A 5947-nucleotide genomic window follows, 5' to 3' on the forward strand; every position below is an offset into this window, starting at 1 on the left:
AAAGCACACACACTCACAAATAATTCAATATCTGTTCCTCCGCTTATTATCAAGTTGGTCTCACCAAGCAACAATGCAACAATATTTCTAAATTTTTCAACAGCAATTTTCTTATCTAGAGATTGTCTAATAACACAACTGCATCTTATTAGCTGTGGGAAGAGTTAGAAGGCTTTGGGTGGGGAGAAGGGCTTGCAAATCAGCATGGGGGAGACAAAACCATCAAATAAACTGGAAATGGCGCAAAGTCTCCGAAATATGTGAACATCTGCATAAGGAGAATCAGCTTGATCAATACTGGCCATGCAAATCAGTTTTATCAGACTTATCTGCTAGTTATTTGGAAATACGGGATCCGAGCTTTCAGCTTTGTCAATTGTGTTCTAGATGCTGAGATATTCCAGCTTCATCCTCAACATGGGTGTTCTCAAAAAAAATAAATCTTGCTGACAAAACTGAGATTTAGTGCTCCGGTCCCTCTCTGGTGAATAGCTTGTTGTAGAGGAGTCTGCCAAGCATTCAAGCAACAGACAGCATTAAAATGAAATAAATCAAAACTGTGGGCCAAGGTTGTCACTAATTGCAGATCAAAATAACAGGTGCCTCCAAAATGCACATAATTCATCTGTGGAAGAACAAAAATAATAGGAGCCAAGTAAGATTATAAGCTGACAAGTTCAGCATTTTAGCAAAATAAGCCATGAATATGCTGATTTTAGCTCTGACAAGCCAGTTTTATGTTTGGATACAGACAAGGCTTGCATCTTTTGTCTTGTGTAAATGTTGATGACATGGGCAAGGGTTCCAGGTCGGTGAGTATGTATCTCATGATAAGCAAATCATTCTGTTTATTATGCACATAGTTTTTTCGAACCATGTTTCAGTAAATGAAGAAACATTATTAACCACTTAAGCCCCGGACCATTTGGCTGGCCAAAGACCAGGCCACTTTTTGCGATTCGGCACTGTGTCACTTTAACTGAAAATTGCGCGGTCATGCGACATGGCTCCCAAACAAAATTGACATCCTTTTTTTTCCCACAAATAGAGTTTTCTTTTGGTGTTATTTAATCACCTCAGCGGTTTTTATTTTTTGCGCTATAAACAAAAATAGAACGACAATTTTGAAAATCATGCAATATGTTTTACTTTTTGCTATAATAAATATCCCCCAAAAATATATAAAAAAAAATAATTGTTTCCTCAGTTTAGGCTGATACTTATTCTTCTACATATTTTTGGTAAAAAAATCGCAAGAAGCGTTTATTGATTGGTTTGCACACAAGTTATAGCATCTACAAATTAGGGGATAGTTTTATGGCATTTTTATTAATATTTTATTTACTAGTAATGGCAGTGATCAGCGATTTTTTTTTTCATCATGACTACAACATTATGGCGGACACTTTTGACACATTTTTGGGACCATTGTAATTTTTACAGCGATCAGTGCTATAAAAATGCACTGATTACTGTAAAAATTACTCTGGCAATGAAGGGGTTAACCTGTAGGGGGCGCTGAAGGGGTTAAGTGTATCCTAGGGAGTGATTCTAACTGTTAGGGGGCGTGGCTACGAGTGACACATCACTGATCGCTGCTCCCAAAGAGAGGGAGCATTCGATCAGTGACATGTCACTAGGAAGAATGGGGACACTGACATTTACCCATTCTGCTCTGTGACCCGATCGTGGGACACCGGCGGACATTGAGTCCACCAGTCCCGCGGGCACAGTCATGGCGCTTGAGACAGCGGCACACGCGTGACCACCTGGCGGCAAATTAAAGGGGACATATATATAAGCCCATTTGCCCAGCCGTACCATTTTGTCGACGTATACGTTCGTGCAGCGGTCGGGAAGCGGTTAAACACCTCTAAATAAAAATAAATCTTGATACTAGGTGTTAAATAACCAGGATTTGACCATACTCCTAGTTTTACCACTGTCTCAGAATTTGGCTTTGTTAGGCTATGCTCTGCCTTTCCATTACAGTACCATTTCACTGGTCTAGCAACATAGTGTCACTTACCCAATAAAGGACTTTTCATATGAATATTTGGAGAGCTCACTGTCATGGATCGGCAGTAATGTTTGTCTGTCAGCTTACCTCTCCATGTGTTCAGCTTGAGAGACCAGCCGCCCTTCACATGGTTGCTTAAGTAATCTCTCCTCAAAGCATGGCTCGACCCCAGGCCCTATCAGGGAACTCTTTATTAAAAAGGAAGGTTCACCCTAAAAATCATCTATATACCATTACATCCAGCATACTGCTGACATTTATAGTATGCTGGTATTTTTTTATTTTTTATTGCTGTACTTACGTCTTATAGTTCTTTTCACCCGGCTCCGAGTTCTCACTCCCGCGGGGAGTAGGCGTTCCTATGAAGAGGCGTAGATGATTGACGTGCGGGTAAGGTGCGTCACACGTTCCGAAAATAGACGAACTAGGACTCGACTCTATACGGCGCTTGCACCTGCCGTGTAAAGCTGACTGCGCAGGCGCCGTATAAAGCCGAGTCCCAGTTCGTCTATTTTCGGAAGGCATGACGCGCCTTACCCGCACATCAATCATCTACGCATCTTCATAGGAACGCCTACTCCCCGGGGCAGTGAGAACCCGGAAGCCGGGTGAAAAGAACTATAAGAAGGTATGTACAGCGAAAAAAAAATATCAGCATACTGTAGATGTCAGCAGTATGCTGGATGTAACGGTATATAATTGTTTTAGGGTGAACCTCCGCTTTAACCTGTGAACTTTAAGCCAGTAATGCTAATAAATATTAAGTGTTTTGGCTTCCGTGTGCTCATTGCTCTGTGTCCTACGTCTGATCCTGTTTACTGACCTTGGCTTGTTCTTGACTGTTCTAGTCTACTTCATATCCCGACCTTTGGCGTGTTCTTTGACTATCCCTATCTGCTTGTTGCCCTGACCTTTCGGCTGTCTCATGACTAACCTTGTTCTTCCAGGCTTCTGCTTCCTTCCTCTCTATCCTGTAGCCAAGGGGTCTCCAAACTTTTCAAACAAAGGGCCACTTTATTGTCCTTCAGACTTTAGAAAGGGCCGGATTGTGGCCAGTGGCTGCAGAAAATGTCCCAGGCCCACCACCAGTAAGAATAATTGTGGCCTCAGGGTTGGTGGTCAGTAGGAGGAGGAGGAGGGCCCCTATCAGTAGGAGGAATAGTATCCCATCATTGATATCAGTAGAAGAAATAGTGCCCCCTTGTTTGTGTCAGTGGAAGGAATAGTGCCTCATATCAGTTGGAGGAATAGTGCCCCAAGGGCCGCATAAAGGCTAGCAAAGGGCCACATCTGATCGCTGTATTAGTGTCGCTCGTGCCACTAGGTAGCTAGTTTTTTTTTTAGGTTCGCCGCCATATTTTTATAGCGTTATAAAATGTATGGGGGTACCTAACGCTATAAAAACATGGTGGCAAACCTAAAAAAAAAAATAGCTACCTAGCGGCACGAGCGACACTAATACAGCGATCAGAAAAACGATCGCTTAGTGACGCTGGCAAAAGGGGGGTGAAAGGGTTAACTAGGGGGTGATCAAGGGGTTAAAACCTTTATTGGGGGGGTAGGGGGCTACCCTGGACCTAACACTTTTAACCCCTTGATCTCCCCTAGTTAACCCTTTCACCCCCCTTTTGCCAGCGTCACTAAGCAATCGTTTTTCTGATCGCTGTATTAGTGTCGCTCGTGCCGCTAGGTAGCAAGTTATTTTTTGAGGTTCGCCCGCCAGGTTTTTATAGCGTTAGGTACCCCTATACATTTTCTAATAATGGTTTTAACCCCTGATTGCCCCTAAAGTTAACCCTTTTACCCCCTATTACCAGCGTCACTACGCGATCGTTTTTCTGATCGCTGTATTAGTGCCGCTAGGTAGCTAGTTATTTTTTGAGGTTCGCCCGCTAGGTTTTTATAGCGTTAGGTACCCCCATACATTTTCTAATAAAGGTTTTAACCCCTGATTGCCCCTAGAGTTAACCCTTTCACCCCCCTATTGCCAGCGTCACTAAGCGATCGTTTTTCTGATCGCTGTATTAGTGTCGCTGGTGCCGCTAGGTAGCTAGTTAGTGCCAGTAACGCTTACACCCACGCGCAAAGCATACTCCCCCCATATGTGGAATTACACCCCAAAATACATTCTGCTGCTTCTCCTGAGTACGGGGATACCACATGTGTGAGACTTTTTGGGAGCCTAGCCGCGTACGGGACCCCAAAAACCAATCACCGCCTTCAGGCTTTCTAAGGGTGTAAATTTTTGATTTCACTCCTCACTACCTATCACAGTTTCGAAGGCCATAAAATGCCAAAATAGCACAAAAAAAAACAAATGACCCTATTTTGGAAAGTAGACACCCCAAGCTATTTTCTGAGAGGGATGTCGAGTCCATGGAATATTTTATATTTTGACACAAGTTGCGGGAATATGATAAACTGATTTTTTTTTTGCACAATCTTTTTTCTATCACATAGACAGGCTGCCGGGCAGGACTCGGCGCAAGATTTACCTGATAACATTCATGCTTTAAGGTTAGTAGATACTCCTCACTACTACGTTCTCAACAATTTGGTCTTCCCGACTTGGGAACTCTTTTGAGCACTCTGCTGAAGATTGGATAGGATTGCCTTATGTCAGAGCTTACCTGCCTATGGCTACACTGTCCCCCTTCCACATCGGGCAATATAGCAGGAGAACAATACTGTCAATTGATCCAACTGTGTCTACTGTTTATATATATATATATATATATATATATATATATATATATATATATATATATATATATATATATATATATATATATATATATATATATATATATATATATAATGTTACATGGTGATGTATGCACCCATGTTTTAATATTTCAATACATTTTCTACTGTATTATATTTATATATCTATTGTTATATAGTTGCCCTTAAAGTCCTATGTGCACTCTTGGGCGGTACTCCTTTTCTATGGTTACAATTAACTGGAATGTTGGCAACAAATACTGGTCTATTTGGGTGAATCTCAGTTAAATTCTTCATAAAAATAAAATATATACTTTGAAACTTGAAATAGAACACCTAAATCGTGTTTGTTTTAATCAGTTTATTTGGTTTTAGATAAAACAGGAAGAAATTAGACACATGGAGCAATAAAAAAAGAAAAAGGAAATACAGAGAGGTTTAAACCTTGTCATACTTTATCTGAAACTGAGAAAAACTTTTTAGCTGCAGGTTAATTGATATCTTGGTAGGACAGTTCAGATCTGTGCAATATTTCATTGTCATATTTTTCAGAATTAATACATGTTAAGAAGTTATTGTTTTCCTTTCTGCTTAGAATACACTCTTTATTTATTGTTTGTTATACATACCTTTTAATTTAAGTGGCTGCTATTTTACATTTAAGTGATTTTGGGCGGATTCCCATTATTATATAGGTTAATTATTTAATTATTTTCTTATCACTTGCACTTTAACCCCCTGAGCACTGAGCTGTGCTGAGAGAAGATGGCAGACTTAGCATTGTTTCATATATATATATATATATATATAGAATACTGGGAAGAACTCATGTGTGGGAAATACATATAAAAAAATAGCATTCAGAACAGGCAAACAAATGGTCTTTTGCAATGAAAGTAGAAATGGCAGCTTGTGCAGATACTCTGTTATCACTTTTGAAAACAGGTAATTACAGTATCAGATAATTTCTTGCAATCCATGTACACAACAGGCCATCATCATTCACATAAGCTTAGAGCAGAATGAACTATAAATAAAGGCTTGAGTGTAACACATATGTTTTATAACATTATGACATTGACACTGTATGCAAAGAATCTGCAAAACAGGTGGTTATTGATTTTCTTAGCAGGATTCGTTTTTTCACTTGGCCTTAATGCCCTCTAATATACTGAAAAAGCAAAGAAGCACACAATCTTAAAG

The sequence above is a fragment of the Rana temporaria genome, chromosome 2 (genome assembly GCF_905171775.1).
Source record: "Rana temporaria chromosome 2, aRanTem1.1, whole genome shotgun sequence".
Taxonomy (NCBI): domain Eukaryota; kingdom Metazoa; phylum Chordata; class Amphibia; order Anura; family Ranidae; genus Rana; species Rana temporaria.